This window comes from Vicugna pacos, chromosome 2 (assembly GCF_048564905.1).
Source record: "Vicugna pacos chromosome 2, VicPac4, whole genome shotgun sequence".
NCBI lineage: Eukaryota > Metazoa > Chordata > Mammalia > Artiodactyla > Camelidae > Vicugna > Vicugna pacos.
The window spans coordinates 37,341,996-37,360,298 of NC_132988.1; the positions used below are offsets into that span (position 1 = coordinate 37,341,996).

General features: G+C 37.5%; 1 protein-coding gene across 3 annotated transcripts in view; it reads right to left on the bottom strand.

The window, feature by feature from the left end:
* The window catches only part of USP53 (ubiquitin specific peptidase 53), a 49,561-nt gene extending 34,872 nt beyond the window's left edge, over positions 1 to 14,689 (bottom strand). For 2 of the 3 annotated variants that reach the window (XM_072938259.1, XM_006213923.4), the window contains exon 1: positions 14,459 to 14,689. The gene's annotated coding sequence lies outside the window, so the exon portion shown is untranslated. The remainder of the gene's footprint in view (positions 1 to 14,458) is intronic. The other variant, XM_072938251.1, reaches the window with a different exon arrangement.
* Positions 14,690 to 18,303: the final 3,614 nt, after the last annotated feature.

Consider the following 18,303-nt stretch of genomic DNA (forward strand, 5'->3'; position numbering starts at 1 on the left):
ACAGATGAAAAGGGAGGATGGGAAAGCGAGAGAGATCATGCAGGATCTTAAAAGCCCTATATAAGGAGTTTGGCTTTAAATTTAAACTCTGGGTTTAAAGTCATTGAGTTTAATTTTCACAGCATAAAAAAAAAAGAGAGACAGAATGGCACAAGTCAGTTCAAAGACAGCAAAGCAATGAGGAATAAAGAAGAAAAGCATTAGTCTCTACAGAATTAAAGTCAGAAGCCTTTTGTTTCCAGCCATACATATTAGCTTGTCGCTAATAAGCTGTTCGGTATATAAATTCTTGTCATCTCTGATTCACAGCTTCATCTATAAAATGGGGACAACAATAACAGCCCTGTTTAACAGAGGTTAAATGTGTCAAGAATTATAAAACTCCATATTATGTTAGTTGTTCACTTCTTTTTATTTTAACTCTATGGATTGTAACTTCCTCTAAAATGTTCTACATGATCCTAAAAACTTTCACACAAATTTTTAATAAATGTAGGTAAGATTTTACAACATTAAAGGAGCTCTGTATTGGCAGTAAATTTGTGTTTTTAGTGGAAGAATCCTTTAAAATGATATTCTTTCAACAATTATTTAACTAAGTACCAGGTCTTTACCATGAATTCTGCCAACATATATGAAACAATCTCTACCTTAATGAATTTAGTTCTGTGAAGGGCACAGGCACAAGTAGATAATTTTAAAATATTGTGGCTTCTGTTCCTGCACAAGATGTCAAACTAGTATGTGTTTCTGATTCTCTTCCTTCAAGCCAACTCTGGAGATTATACAAAAGCAACAGGTAGTCAAAAGGGGAAATATTAAGGATACCAAAAGTAACTGGCTTCTAGAGTTGGGGAGAAACAGCAGCCAAAAGAGAGAGAGGGCCAAGTGTCACAGACTGGGAGAGATCTTTCTAGTCGTGACCTTTTCCATTCCTCACATTGCTCTGGGCAGAGAATTCCCATCCCACACAATGCAGTGAAACAGGAAAGCTCTGCTACCACCCCGGTGCCATCTGGAGGGTAAGGGAGATCATAACATCAGGAAAGCACCAGAGCACAGCCAGTTTGGAAAGTGGTAACAAGTACAGATGGCCTGCAAGGCTCCTGTGTGTTCTATCCTCACCTTCCTCCACAAATAGAACAGAGGACAGCAGGACCTGGAGAAGATCACACCTCTAGGCAGGGCCAACAAGTAGTTCTTGCTGGAACAAACTCTCGAGCCACGTTACCCCAAATCAAGCCCTTACATCCCCACTTCTGTTCCCTGAAATCACCTGAAGAAACACATTGCATTCATTCTTTTCTTCATGTAAATATTACTAGCTTATAACTTTTTACTCCCAGGAAAAAGATAACCAGACGCTTGCAGAGTGAACACTATGAGAGAAAGGCAGCAAAGCAAACAATCTACACCACAGGAAACAGAATGATCAGATCAAAGGGAACACAATTTAAATAAACTTAATAAATACACTCCAATTGAATATGAGTTTATTTTTGAAACTACTGAAGTAAAAAACTCAAAGGATGCAATAACTAGCAAAATAAACAGAAGGGAATATTATACTAATAAGAAATAATTTCAGGTCAAGAAATTCTCCTAAAAATAGTGGAAAAAAAAGAAGTGAAAATTATAAATATGTTCAAAAAGCTAAGACACATGGATCAAATCTAAAAGCATCAATACCTATCTACAAGGGTTCCCACAAAGAAAGGGAAAAAGTAAACTGATTAAATATTTTTAGAAAAATTAAGAGTTTTCCACAATTAAAGACTGAAAAACCCAGAGACAAATAGAATAGAAAACTCAAAAATCCAAAGATGTCATGGGGAAGGAAGGAAGTAGGCCGAAAACTGTAAAATCTTAAAAGAGACAGGGGGAGAGAGACTACTTTTCAAGCCCATTAATAGGCAAACAACAGAAAGAAAAAATAAATCCAAAACTAAATTTTTGTAAAAGCTAAAAAACAAAATCTTTGTAAGCCTGATTAAAGAAAAAATAAAAAGAAAGGTAAACACCAATAGGATTGATAACAAAGAAATGACCACATATATATAAGCAACCAAAAGAATACTACTTAAATCTCATGATAATAATTTTGAAAATCTAAAGGAACAGATAATTTCATAGCAAAATTACCAATTCACCAAAAATACAAATTACCAAAATTAACCCAAGAGAAATAGAACATTTTTTTAAAATACTAGAAGAAAATAGAAAAGAAACAAAAGTTCTCCCACTGAAAATGGCATCTACAGATCAGATGGAATCAAAGTTTAATTTTATTTCAGCTTTAAAGAACTGTTAGTTGTAGTGCTAAAATATTGCAGGCCACAGGAAAAATAAGTACCCCAAATCATGTCATAAAGCTAACAAAACCTTAATATCAAAACATGATAAACCTCAGACCAACGTGACATGCAATTCAAGGTGCAACACTTGTAAACAGAACAAACATAATTCATCACTGTGTCAAAAAATAATTTACCATTAAAAAATAATAATCCAGTAAGCTTTATTATAGGAAAGCAAATGTGATTCTACATTTATTCTTTCAATAAATACTTAGGAAGCTGTGCAAAAAAGAGCTGACGGAGCATATTCATAAAAGCTGAAAGATGGAAAAACAACCCAAGTGTTCAACTAAAGAATGGATAAATAAGATACAGCATGTATGTATCTATATATGTGTCTGTTTACACACAAATACACAATGGAATATTATTCAGCCATAAAAAGAAATGAAGAATTATACATGCTACAACATGAACACTGAAAACATTTTGATAAGTGAAATAAGTCCATCACAAAAGAGCACACATAGGATTTCATTCATACAAAATGTCCAAAACAGACAGCTCCAGAGACAAACAGATCAGTGGTTGCTTGGACTGGAGAAGGGGATGCCTACAGAGAATGAGTAGGGGTGGAGGGAGAAAGTGATAGCAAAAGGGTACTCAGATTCTTTTTCTCCCCCACTTTTACCGAGATATAATTGACACACAGCACTGTGTGAGTTTAAAGTGTACAGCATAACGATTTGACTTACATACATTATGAAGTGACCACCAAAATAAGCTTAGTGAACATCCATCATCTCATACAGATACAAAATAAAAGAAGGAAAAAAATTTCCATGTGGTGAGAATTCTTAGGATTTACTCTAATAACTTTCATACATAAATATATAGTAGTGTTAAATGTATTTATCATGTTGTACAACACATTCCTAGTTCTTATTTGTCATACAATAGGAGTTCGTAAACTTTTTTAAGTTTAGTTGATTTACATTTTTGTCTCAGCTTCTGGTGTACAGCACAATGATTCAGTTACACATACATACATATATTCTTTTTCATATTCTTTTTTATTATAGGTTATTATAAAATACTGAATATAGTTCCCTGTGCTAAACAGTAGGACCTTGTTGTTTCTATTTTATATATAGTAGTTTGTGTATCTGCTAATCCCCAAACTCCTAATTTATGCCTTCCCAATCCTCTTTTCCCTTTGGTAACCATAAAATTGTTTTCTATGTCTGCAAGTCTGTTTCCATTTTGTAAATAAGTTCATTTGTATCATTTTTTAGATTCCACATATAAGTGATACCATATGGTATTTTTATTTCTCTTTCTCGCTTACTTTACCTAGTATGACAATCTCCAGATCACTCCATGTTGCTGCAAATGGCAGGGTCCATGGTGTCCCAAAGCTGTTAGTGTTGCTAGATCCTGGGGCAGCTGGCTGAGGGGTCCAAAGTGTCTCCAGTCTGGTGACCTGCTGGTAGGTGGGGCCATGGCCCAGGAGATCCTAGACTAGTGCAAACTCACTAGTGGGAAGATTTGAGTTCCTAGGTCTCTGGCTGAAGGGCCCCGAGGATCCTGGAACTGGTGCTGGCATGCTGGTGGGTGGGACTGAGACCCAGATGGTCCCAGGGTTAGTGCTGGCCCACTGGTGGGAGGAGCTAGGTCCTAAAGTCTCTGGCTGCAAGGTCCTGGGGCTAATGCCAGTGCACTGGTGTATGGGGCCAGGTCCTGCAGTGGCTGTGGGTTCATGGGCTCTTGGGGCAGCAGTCCTCCTAGTGGGTGGGGCTGAGTCTCAGCTCAGCTAGTTGCCTGGCCTGAGGCATCCCAGTTCTTGTGCTGACAAACCGGTGTGCCTGGCTGAGTCCTGGCACTAATAAGGTAGAAAGAAGAGTCCAGAATGGTGTTTGCCAGCACCAGTGTCCATGTGGTAAAGAGAGCTCCCAAATATGGGTGCCACCAGTGTCTATATCCCCAGGGCGAGCCCCAGCTGCTTTCTGCCTTTCCAGGAGGATCTCAAAGATCAGTAGGTCAGTCTGACCCAGGCTCCTTTTAAATTACTGCTTCTGCCCTAGGTCCCAGAGCATGTGAGATTTTGTGTACGCCTTTAAGGAGTGGAGGGTGTCTCTATTTCCCACAGCCCTCTGGCTATCCAGAAAGTAAGCCCCATTGACCTTCAAAGTCAAATGTTCTGGGGAGCTCATCATCCCATTGCTGGACCCCCAGGCTGGGGAGCTGGATGTGGGACTTGAACCATTCATGCCTTGGGGAGAACCTCTGCAACTATAACTAATCTCCTGTCTGTGGGTGTCCCACCTGCAGGTACTATACCATGTCCTCCTATATGTCCTATATTGTACATATCTTCAGTTGTAGAAGGTCTTTTCTCCTACTATGCTGGTTTTTCTAACCAATAGTTTCTCTAATTAGCTGTAATTTTGGTGTGCCTGTGGGAGGTGAGCTCACTATCTTCCTACTCTGTCTTTTGGCCATTGCCCCAGTACCATACTGTTGTGATTACTACAGCTTTTTAATGTAGTTTGAAATCAGGATGTGCAATGCCTCCAGCTTTGTTCTTTCTTAGGATAGCTTTGGGTCTTTTGTGGCTCCATACAAATTTTAGAATTGCTTTTTCTCTTTGTGTGAAAAATGTTATGGGAACTTTTATAGGAATTGTATTGAATTTATATTTGGCTTTTGGTAGTATAAACACTTTAATTATATTAATTCTGCCAATTCATGAACATCGGGTATATTTTCATGTATTTGTGTATCTTTAATGTCTTTCAATATCTTATAGTTTTCAGTGGACAGACCTTTCACCTCCTTGGTTAAATTTATTCTTATTTTATTGTTTTTGATGCTAGTGTAAATGAAACTGCTGTAGTTCTTTTTCAGATATTTCAATGTTAGTGTATAAAAATGCAACTGATTTCTGTATGTTGATTTTTGTATCCTGCATCAGGATCCTTTACTGAATTTATTTATTCATCTAAAAGGGTTTTTTTTGGTGGTTTTTAGAATTTTCTATATATAAGATTATGTCATCTGCAAACAGAGAAACTTTACCTCTTCCTTTCCAATGTTGCGCCTTTTCTTTCTTTTTCTTGCCTAATCGCCCTGTCTATGACTTCCAGTAAAATGCTGAATAGGAGTGGAGAGAGTGGTCACCCATGTCTTATTCCTATTCTTAGAGGAAAAGCTTTGGATCTTTTATAGTTGAGTATGATGTTATCTGTGGGCTTGTAAATACGGCCTTTATTATGTTGAGGTATGTTTCCTCTATAACCACTCTGTTGAGAATTTTTATGTTGAAAGTTGAATTTTGTTAAATGCCTATTCTGAATCTATTGAGATACTCATATGACTTTTAACTTTCCTTCTATTAATGTGGTATATCACATGTGTTTATTTGCAAATGTTGAATCATCTTTCCATCCCAGGGGTAAATCCCACTTGATCATAGTGTATGATCCTTTTAATGTGCTATTGAATTTGCTAAGAACTTTTGCACCTATATTCACCAGCAATATTGGCCTATTGTTTTCTTTTCTTACAATGATCTTATTTACCTTTGGAATCACTGTAAAGCTGGACTTGCAAAATGAGTTTGAAAGTGTTTCCTCTTCATTTGATTCAAAGAGTTTGAGAAGGATTGACAATCTTATCTCATGCAACTATTTCAAGCTTATGATTTAAAATTTTTTATTTTAACTTGAAAATGTGCCAAGAGTTTGAGGAAAAAGGAAAGATAGAAAATTACTGCTGTTTCCTTATGAATCAGTGCTTTACCAGTAATAACTTGACTCAAAAGGCAAGATTCCAGGGCTTCTTTCCTTTATTACCCTAGATACTAACTCCATTTTCTTCCTCCAAAGTTTAAGCCCAGTACCTTAAATAATTAGGAAATCTATAGCACACTATTTAAAGTCTTCAATTGCTGTAAATTTTTTCTTCTATTTTTAAAATGGAGAGGACTAGGCTACATGGAATTTATTCAAATTCTAACAACCAATGATTTTATTAGGCTACTAGAATAGTCTAGGTAAATGGTAATGATACCTTAAATTGGACTGATTAAAGCTGTTATGGTGGAATTGTGTTCCCCTCTCAAAAGATATTCTGAAGTCCTAGCCTCTAATCCCTGTGAACATAACTTCATTTGGAAATAGGGTTTTTGCAGATGTAACTGGATTATGGTGAGATCATCAGGATGGGGGCCTAATCCAGTAAGACTAGCAGAAGTCATCAGAGTAAGAAACAGACAGAGAGAGGACACCATGTGCTGATGACAGGCAGAGGTTAGAATGATAAAGCTGTAAGTCAAGGACACTAAGAATTGACAGCCACCACCAGAAGCTAGAAAGTAGCAAGGAAGGATTATACACCGAGCCCTCAGAAGAAACCAATCCTGCAAACACCTTGATTTTGGACTTCTAAACTCCAGAACCGTGAGAGAATAAATTTCTATTACTTCAAGCCACCCAGCTTGTCACTTTGTGACAGCAGCCCTAGGAAACTAATACAATAGCTGACAAAGCCAGGAGACTCCTTTATTTGTTCTTTTAAGTTTATTGGGTTTTCTTGATCATAAAATAGTATTTGTTTTTTATATAAATTTCTAAGATACCATATAAATATAACATAAAGAAAATCAGAAATATCTAAATCCCACAGTAGTAGAGAATCATTGTTAATAAAGCTAATGAAATATACTCTTAATAGTATCTTTGCCTAGCCATCAAACTATAAAGTGAAATTTCACTTTAACATCTTTTCACTGACAAACAATATAGCTACTCAAGGACACACTGAAGATTGTTCAGTGATATATAACTGCTCATCTTACTAAATATTATTTAAGCATTTATATTAGACAACTAGATAGCAAGCTTAACAGGTACATAGTAAGCTGAAGCAATAAAAAAATTCATCCATTATACAGCTCTCATTTTTGTAAAGTTCAAGGATTACATTAAGAAAGATAATTGAAGAATGAGATGTCCTTTGATATAGAAAACCACTGTCACTTTACAAATGGAGGAACTAGAGAAGACTATATTAGAAAATCTACAAAACAAACACAGAAAATAAAATTAAAGTAACAAGGACAAACTAAACCACCACCAAACCCAGCAAACTTTAAGTTGTTTTCAGCATTTTGTACTTTTTTGCTCAATTTCTTTGTGTCCAATGAAAAACTGTGTTTTATTTCTTGTGAATTTTACTAATCACTAGTTTCCACTGGTGACTAGAGAAAGACAAGAGCACACGTATACCCAGAATACAGAGTATGACATTAAAGGCAATGGCTTATGTTTTAAGACATGATCTTCAGGAGAAAATTATGCCAAAAAAAGAATAAAATAATGCCATTTTCAGCAACATGGACGGACCTGGAGATTGTCTTCCTAAATGAAGTAAGCCAGATAAAGAAAAATAGCATATAATATCACTTACATGTGGAGTCTTAAAAAAGACACAAATTAACTTTTTTACAAAACAAGCAGATTCACAGACACAGAAAACAAACTTATGGTTACCAGGGGGAGGAGGAGGGAAAGGATATATTTGGAGTTTGAGATTTGCAGATAACTAACTACTATATATAAAATAGATAAACAAAAAGTTTATACTGTTTATCTCACGGAACTATATTCAATACCTTATAGTAACCTATAATGGAAAAGAATATGAAAACAAATATATGTATATGACTGAAACATTATGCTGTACACCAAAAATTGCCACAACATTGTAAACTGACTATACTTCAATTTAAAAAAAGAAAATTATGCCAAAGCAGGCATAACCTGACATTTCTTTGCCTTGACAAACTTAACTCTAGCTCTACCTATATCTTCTTTCCCATCTTAGCTGACAGTAAGTTCATTATTCCAATTGCTCAGAACAAGTATCTTGGTATCATCTATGACATCTTTTTTTTTTTTTTTTTTGCATATCTCGGTCAGAATGTGGCCAATACTCATCACCTCCACTTCTACTATTTGAGTCTTAACCATCATCAAATCTTGCCTGGATTGCTAGAATAGCCTCCCAACTGTCTCGTAGCTTCTACCCTGACCCCTTACCTAAGATTAGACAAAGAGATCCTTCTGAAATTAAATCACAGTGTCATCCCTCTGCTCAAAATCTTGCAGTAGGTCCTTACCCAAAACCCAAAAAGTCTTTATAATGGCCTATAAAGCTCATACTACATGTTAAAAGTAAACAATACTTCTATTTTCTCACACCACTTCTGAAACCAGATGCATGGGTTTTTCCACAACAAGCAGCAATACTCCAATTCTCAGCAGACACCACAATTTAACTCAATTTGATGCTACCTGGAGTTATTGTCAAGACTCCACAAGCCAAGGGCTCAGTTCAGCTAGACTGACCCCCTACTTCAGACAACAACCACAGGTCCCAAGTTGTCACCTGCACTTCTGATCCACTGCCAATAAATTAGCGGTTCCCACAACCCCTTCCACATATTTAATTAACTTGCTAGCACCACTCTGGAAAACAGCTTACTTGAGTTAAGTTTATTATAAAAGGATACAACAACTCAGAAACAGCCAGAAGGAACAGCTGCGTAGGGCAAAGTATATGGAAAGGAGCACGGAGCTTCCATGCCTTCTCAAGAAACACCACATCTCCAGCACCTCAAGCTCTCCTACCCAAAAGCTCTCTGAACTCCCTCAGTTAGGATTTTTTACGGAGGCTTCATTACATAGGCATGCTTGATTAAATATCTGACCATTAGTGAGTAGCTCAATCTCCACCACTCTCCCCTCCCTGCAGGGAGGGCAGGTGGAGCAGAAAGTTCCAATCCTCTAATCACACAGTTAGTTCCCTGGCAAACAGCCCCCATCCTGAGGCTAGCCCCAGCCTCCAGTCATCTCCTTAGCACACACACAAAAAAAACACCTTGGAGATTATGAGAGTTTTAGGAGTTGTGTGGCAGGAAACACCAGAGACCAAATATATGTCTCTTATTATGTAACGCCTGCCCATCCTCTCTCCTCTAACTTCATCTCTAACTACTTTCCAATTACTTTCTCCATTTCAGCTTCCTGGGCCTCGTTATTCCTGAACAAACCGTGCAAATCCCTGCTCTAAAAGCTTCGCACTCTGTCTTCCTCTGCCTGGAATACACTCCTCTTGATACCCACTTGGGTTCTCCCCGGTTCACTTCATGACTGCCTTGCTCGAAAATCACCTCCTACATGAGGCCTATATTTATTTAAAATTGCAATCCACTCCACATGCCCAGTTCCCCTTGCCCTGCTCTACTTTTTCTTTTCTTCATGGTATTCCTCACCAACAAATATGCAATCTAATTGACTTATTATGTTTATTATGTCTCCTTCCAATCCTCTTAGAATGCAAAGTGAATCCTGAGTATCTAAAACAAGGCACAGTATATGGTACCTAGTCATTAAATAATTATTGAAGGAAGCTCAGGAAATAAAGTGAAACCTCAACCAACAAACCCTCTGAAATCAGTGTTCCTAACAAAGATGACCTAGGCACTAAGGGTACAGGACAATTCCCCACCACCCAATAGCTAGGTTAGTATCAGTACTATACCGACAGGGAGGTAAAATTATCTTAGACCCATTTAGCAGTACCTTATAAGAGGAAAAGTCTTCTAGGGTTCAAACAGCCTGCTGACCTAAAAACAGGGAGGACCATCATTATCGGGGCAAGAGTTTATTATGCACGCTGAGAAATTTAGAAGAAGCCAAAGCATGAAGTTACCTGGCAAACAAAGAATGCTCTGATGGGCTCTTAACAAGGATGAAATCCATGTTCTGATATAGACTTCATGATTCCCAATTCTAACTCTGTGAAAAGCTTCCACCAATACAGCACATACTCAATTACTCAATCATTTTATTTGTTTGTTTGTTTGTTTGTTTGTTTTTATTGAAGTACCGTGGGTTACAATGTGTCAATTTCTGATGTACAGCACAATGTCCCAGTCACGCATATACATATGTATATATATTCCTTTTCATACAACTACTCAATCATTAAAAGCAGATCAGTACCATCATCTATAATCATAATCTATATAAAAAAGTTGATAGTTATTGTAAGAATTATAAACCACACATAAAATACGTAATAAATGCGCAAAACATAGCAAGCACTCAGTAAATGCAAGCTAATTATAACAAACACAAAATTTTTGATATAAAATGATTTTTAACAATGTAATCACACATTTGAATAAAAAGTAAAAGCTGTATTATGATATTTTATACCCCATTTTGTTATCTTTCTCCATTTCCTTAAACTGATGCATCAATCTTGACTAAGGCCTTAATCCAGATTAGTGGGATCAAATAAATGGTATAATAAAGTTTTAATTTCTAAATTTTAATATCTTTTAAAAGGTCGTTCTTAGTAAAAAATAAAAAATTTCACTTATAGAGATATCCTACTTTAAGAAAACTGAAAATATGGAAAATTCTAATTTACAAAAAATTTTGAGAATGCTTCATTTCACAAGTGGATTCACCACAGTATTATTTTAAACTTTGTGAATTTGAAATTGTAAATTCCATTTGGACTACAGAAGAAAAAACACATTGAAATGTTAGAAGGCAATGCATCGGAAATAAAGGGAAAGCAACACTAAAATAACAAGGTAAGCAACAGCGAAGATTTAATTTAGAAAACTTCAACCTATGTACAACTTTTCAGAAAATACAGAACTTCCTTAATGAAAATTTTAATTCATATGACATAATGAAACATCCAGCCATAAACAATAACTAGAGCACCCAAAATAACACCTTTACTTTGTCCTCATCATGTCTCTGGGTTGTGAGAATGCTCTCTCTACCTGCATTCTCATCCCTTGTGCTATGCATCCATCATTCTCCTTACACTTAAAATGCAATACACTATCACCTTCAGTCCGTTAGTTATTCTGTCTTCCCTCTACAGCAACCCAGTATAAATCTTACCAATGGAGTATACAAAGTAACACAAAATGAAGTAATCTACTGCCCTTTGCTGGAACAGAAGACAATTCACAGGTGTGCTGTGGCAACTGGGAAGCTGGAAGAGAAGCAGTACCTTGCAATTGCAAGGGTGTAAGAAAAAGACTATTTTATCTTTGGAAATTCAGTGCAGTTGTGGGAGCACTGGGAATAACCAGAGATGAGGCTTGGAAAAGACAAACTCATATTTCTGACTACTTTAACATTGTCTTATTAATTTTCCAATGTCTAGTGTCTAGCATAAAAAAAAAAGGTCAATAAATATCACTTAGTAATTCTGCTAGCTCAGAAAAGCACAAAAAGTCAGTTAAATCTTCCAAATTCCAGAGGAAAAGTATGTCTTCAAACTGCTTTTTGCAGTTCAATAGTAGCAAAGCTAGAAGAGTAATATAATTATTTCCAAATTAATTCAAAAATACCATGACCACTAGGGTAATTGACTTTATTCACTAAAACAGCTAAGATGTTGAAATATAGTTTTATGTTGCATAACATTTTATTTTCTGATGAATTACGAATATATGAAGCAACTTTTCTGAAGTGACTCATAGAAAACAAAAATTCTTCAATCATATGCAATGGTTTGTGGCACTATTTGTGTCATGGACACCTTAGTGGCCTAATGAAGCCTATGGACCCCTCAGAGTGTTTGTAAAGCATAAAACAAAGTTTATGGCATTGAAATAGGAAAGGAAGAAAGAAAAAAATTTATAAAATTTCAAAGAAAAACAATTATATTAAAATTCAGTTCTAACCACCGCTGATAGAGGACATCTGTTAACTTGAAAAAACAAAAAAAAAAGACACTTTTTTCCTATTCTATTTGTAGTATTTTTATTATTTAAAGAAAACTCATAATAACTTGCCAATATTAGGATATTATATAAAGTTAAAGTTTAAATAACCTCTGAAGATTTTATCTGTGGTAGAATGTTTCTTGTTCCTATTGTGTGCATATACTGTAATGCAAAATTTTCTAAAATCATTACAGCTGTACAAAATTAGTAATGATATACTAATGCTACATATGTATCATCACCAACATCTAGCTAGCTCTCCAAAGATGACATAAATTAGCACTCTTCCTTCCTTAATCCAAGCGTCTATGAGCAACAATAGGCTAGACTGACAATCTTTTGTGCCCTGGCATACCTAGCACACTGTTCAAAATACTTCCAGATGCAATATATAAGCTACCTTACTATAGGTTGTCTTCAAGGTCTATAATTAAGAAAAACCTTGAGTTAAAGCTGTCAAGTAACAAGATCTGGTCAGTATTTTAGTAACTAAACATCTTTGTAGGACAGCTTAATCTACTGCTTTCTATATTTCAAACATATTTTTGGAAAATTGTAGGGTAAACAATGTACTTTCTAGCACGATAGGTTAGTGAGTTCCAAGTAGTATGAGCAGGGAAAATAATACTGATTTTGACTTTTGAATGTGTACATTACCTTAAAATAGAATTTTCACTTTTTACCTCTTGCTAAAACAAGCTTCTAAATGATGATTCCAAAATTGTATTTCTTGACACTACACAGTTTAAAATAAACATTTATTTGACTAATATAAAAGATCTTGAATCACAGTACATACTAAATAATAAGTTATGTGATATTTTAAGAAAAAAAATAAACTAGGTGGAAAACAGTGCCCTTCCACCGTTAAAATAGCTTTCTTTGTTAAAACTACTTTTGTATCTTTTAGAGAACATAATAATATTAATAAATAACTATTAGTGTCAAGTTCCATGAACTGTATACATACATTCATGAAAGATTTTTTTTTAGTAAATAGGGAAAAAAGGAAAGATCTTTTACATTGTAGGAACAAAACATGTAACTACCTGAGTTGAGTTTATAAATAAATTTAATCACCTTCGTGGTTTCTCACCAGTAATCATGTATTTAAACAAACTGCCAGAGAGCTCACTTTAAAAGCCTCTAAAACGTAACATAAAAACAAAAACCTTGTTTTATCAGATTATAATCAACTCCAACCTACAGTGAGTTTGTCTATTTGGAATTCTTATGACAATGGCAGATAAATCATACATTACTTTTGCAAAATGAATTTTAATTTCTATTTAACAAGATTAAGGATATTGCTTCGACCATCATCATGGAACTGAAAAGAATAGAAAATAAAACTAACAAGAAGTATTAATTTAGACAAAAGTTCATTTTGATCAGAATTTGTTGGCATGTTCTCTTCCCTTTAAATACTGAGAATCAGCAATGCTTTTTTTTTTTAAAGAATACAACTAAAAGCGAATCAGACCCTAATCACAAAAGAACCTCCTGAATTTAAACATCCCTCAGAAGTAGCTCTGAAAATTCCTTGCAAAAATATACATATTTCTTCCAGATAAGAAAATATTTGGCAAACTCTGCTAACAAAGCCTTACAATACATTTTGCAAGTATTAATCAGACTTCGCACTGATAAAGAAAACCTTGTAGCAGGATAACAAAACCTCAGAGCACTTTCAGATTGCAGGCTTTAGGAACCCTCCCTGTTACACCTGTGCAAGTACTTCCTGTTCTCCAATGTTGTTTAAAAGTAGTTTAATAAACGTCCCATAAGTCGCCATGTAGAAGCTAAACATTAACTTTATAAATTACTATTACCACCCAGAAACTACCAGCCCAAAGATTCTCAAGAATCATCTCTTCTCCAAAGAAGGCAACATAACCACCTGGACAGCTTTAAAATGCTGGTGCTCGGGAGAGGCAATGGCTCGGAAAGTGAGGGACAGGCGCCAAGTAAGCGTAATGCACTAAGAGAACCAGCAGGACCCCAAGTTCTAGCTCCTTGCCGGCCCTCAAACACAGCAGCAATTAACAACCACTACCCAGTAAGTACAGCACCTCCGCCCTCCGTGGGCGCCTCCAGCCTGGCCAAAGGCATCTCCGCCAGACCCGGAACGCGGCGGGAAGGCTGCGTGACCTCGGGAGCCTGAACCCGGGCAACGAGCCCTGAGTCTGCCCCGAGGAGGGTGGGGTCGGGGAGGAGGTCTCGGGGCTGCGAAGGGAGAGACGAAGTCTGGGGCTGGAACGAGGGCTTCACGGACAGGCCCGTGAGGGTAGCAGGTCGTTGGATCACGACACAGTGACTAGTTTTGGAGACTTACCTTGAGCTCGGCCCTTTTAGCGAGAGGAGAGCGCGGTCCAGGTAGAGAAACACGGGCCTTCTACTTTCACAGAGCTTCCTCCCGCTGACCCAGCTCCGCCTCAAGCCGACACCAAGCTGACACACTAACAGCTGCCACCGTAACCGAGACTCACCGGGAACTGGAGCAGAGGCGACTGGTCTCCGCCGCCTAGAGCTCGACCCTGCTCACGGAGCATGCGCACACGCCTCCACACCCAGGAGCCAGTCAGGACATTGACACCTGCGATCAACAGGTCCTGGGAGCCCCGCCCCTCTCCCCGCCTCGTCCCCGTCCCGCCTCCTCCGAGCTGGCTCCACCTTCATGGTCCCCGAGTTGGCCCCGCCTCCCAGCTTTCCCAACCCGCTGAACTGTATTCCCGCGGGGGTTCGATGAGGCGCGCGATCCAGTTGAGTTACTCTGAGGCGCGAGATCCCGCGAGAGCAGGAGCTTGACCATTTTTCCTAAGGCGGGAGCGGAGCACTGGGGCTTAGCTGGCGGAGAAAGGTGGCTGCAGGTTAGTCTATGTGGTGTAGAGGGAAGGAAGGGATAGTTCCTCAAGTGGAGGTGATGATTCCTGTGCTCTTGGTCATTTATTCAGTATTTTCTAAGGAAGCGAATCCACCCAGGCCTGGACTTTTAAATTAGGTGTTGTTACCTCAGAGAAAACCGTCTGTATTGCCTGGCATCGAAACCCTATGCGAAGACACAATTCCCTTTAGCTTTCTGTGAATTATTGGGATCTGTTGGCAGTTAAATGGCTTCCGTTGGCATGAATATATATTCCCCAACTGATTGTTTCGTGACTGTTAATAAAATGAAAGCTTTAATAGACATGTTGACCCGGTTAATGGTGTGAGAAAAATTTGGTTAATTTTTGTGAGAAAAATTTGGCTGCCTCCTTCGTGTGCTTTCAACAGGGGTTTTAAGTTACAAGCTAATGCTTGGGAAACAGGCTAAACTGTTTTGTAATAACTTGTTTCTTAGGAATAGTAATAAAGAAAATCCCATTGTCCTCTTTAGTATCAAAGATCCCTCTCAATAAGTAGTAAGTAAGGTTTTGGAACTTATTTCAAAACTGGTGCAGGTAGAACATACAGATTACAAAACTGATTTAAGTAAACTCAAAGGTAACGCTAAACATTTATTTGAAGAAACAGGTTAAAGAAACATTTTAGGTTGATATGGGCGAATAGTATCTGAGACTGAATGAGAATTTATTGAGCATTTACTATGTTCTCTTTACTGAATTGGGCACTGAAGAAAATACAGTGAAATTTAAGATACAGTTCCTGCTTTTGGGAAATTTAACATTTTTAGCGGAGAAGGAGAAAATTATATTTAAAAAGCAACACCGTTAACTCTCCCCTTGGTTTCCCTAGTGTCACTTTCTCCTGGTTCTGAAGCTAACCCCTCAATTCACTTTAAATATTTTTCTTCTTATATGTTTCCTCTGTGTTCCCAAACTCTCCATTTTCTTTTATTGTTATTCCTCCTATCTCCTTGCTCAGTCTCTTCCCCATGATGGACTTACCTACCTTACTTACCTACCAGGTGTCCTGGGCATAAAGGACTCCTAAATGTGTATCTTCAGGTTGGGTCCTTTTAAGCAGCAGCATCTTCACTTGGATTTCACACAGATACCTCAACTATGTCCTGAATTGACATGAACATCAGTTTTACCATTTCCTACTCCCAGTGCCATATCTCTTCCCCCCCATCTGGAACCTAGCCTGCTTTCATTCCCTGTTTCAGATAATAGCACCCAGATGCCCAAGTCAAGAATCCATGGATACCCCTATTATTACATTTCCTTCATTTTCCCTATCCTAATATCAAATTCTATTGACTTATCTCTTTAAGGATCTCTCAAATCCACCCTCTTTTTAATCTCCACTCTCGCTGTCTTAATCCATCAAGTAATCATCTCTCCCGGCTCATCTCCCTTGGACTATTGCTATAGCCTCTAGATTTCCCACTCCAGTCCAAACTCCATTCTATTAATAATTTTTCTAACATGCAATTATGAGCATGAGATTCCTCTGCCAAGATTTTTTCAGGGGTTCCCCATCCCCTTCATGGTCTGACCCCGGACATTTAATCTCATCTCCATTCTTGCCCATTTACTCTACACTAGCTGTATTGAACTCCCTGCCCTTCTATGATCCTACTAGGTTCTCTCAAGATCCTTTAGGTCTCAGTTGAATACTTTTTCCTCCATGGAACCTTTCATAGCTCCGTGAGACAGACCTGCCCTTCTTTCACCCTTTTTGGACTTATTTATAACAATTATGTTGTACTATCATTATTTGTTTGTATCTGTAACTGACAGAGCAATCTCCACCTCCACTCTTGAAAAATAATTTGAACTGTGGATAATAGTCATACTGTCTCCCTTCCTCATTTAGAGATTATAGAATGCCCTTCAGTTCACCCTGCTCAAGAATTTGACTAAACCCTGACTCTACACTTTTTTAATCATATAATTTCAAACTTCCTACCAGTTCTTGGCATATCTATGTACTGAGTTTTAAAGGATAGACTTATAATAGATCACAAGTTAAACATCTGAAACAAACAGATAGAAAAAAAGGAAAATTGACAATGCACTGCATTTTAGGATAGGAGTTGCTCCCAGAAAACTTTGTAGTTAGAAACGTCACGACATAGGTTTTAAATGTATTGCCTCTGAAAATTACTGTTTGTTCTTGAGGGATATGTGTGTGTGTTTGATTCAATAGTTATTTATTGGGTGGACCCAAATTAATGAAGAAGGATCTCTGCACCTCACACTGGCTTGAAATCATGAAAGAGAATAGGCTTGGAAAGCCAAAGACCACCTTATATTGTTTGGCTGAGACCTAGCCAAAGTTTACATTATCAGCACCACCACACTTAGGGGCACGCCTGTTACTATTATTCTGGAGTAATCATAACTCAGACTTTGGGAGATGTACCACCTTGTGACCATATTCACCCTATCACTGATAAGTGGTAGGAATAACAAAATTCTACCCTGTGATCCAGTAGTCCCAGGAGATAATCAACAGCTAAAGGCCTGTCAAACATGACTGAGCTGTGTAGGGTAAGCATAGAGAAGAAGTAGCCGAATGGCTGACTCAGGATTAGATACAAGGCAAACTCCTATTTTCCTAAATGCATTAAGGATATATTGAGTGCTGACAAGCTTCTAGAGAGCAAGGACCATGTTTTTCATTCTTGTATTTCCAGGGCATAGCCTGTCACAGATACTTAAATGTGTTCAGTGGAGAGAGTGAAAAACTAGAAGTTTTGTTGATTTTTTAGAGAATAGAGACATCTGTGTGGACCAAAATTGTTGAGGAAGGATTCTGTGGGAGACCAGATATGAGTTTCAGCTTGGAAGGTTCATGGGTAGGCACATTTGAAGGCTCTGAGGAGGAGACATGACTGCTTAAGAGCAAAGTTTTAGAAATAGGAATGAACAAGGCCAATGCAGGGCTATAATAGGAAGCCTTTGTAAGTTCTTGAACAGGATGTTTAGTTTGGAATTATATACAGAAGACTTGTAGGGGAAATTGTAGTGAGGCAAGAAGATGAGCTAAGCCAGTGCAATTCCAGAGAAATCTTCAGTCTGTGACTTGATGAAGCCAAGAAGAAAAATCTAGTCTCTATCGACCACTTCCTCCTTGACTCATATCCCAGTTTTTGTAACATTATTCTCTCTCATGGCTTTCATCCAACCTCTTTGGTTGTTCCTTTTCAATCTGCTTTTCTCTTATACTTTCCAGTCTACTTTTAACTTCTAAATGATGGTGTTCCTCAGTGCCTGGTCCTAAGATCTCATT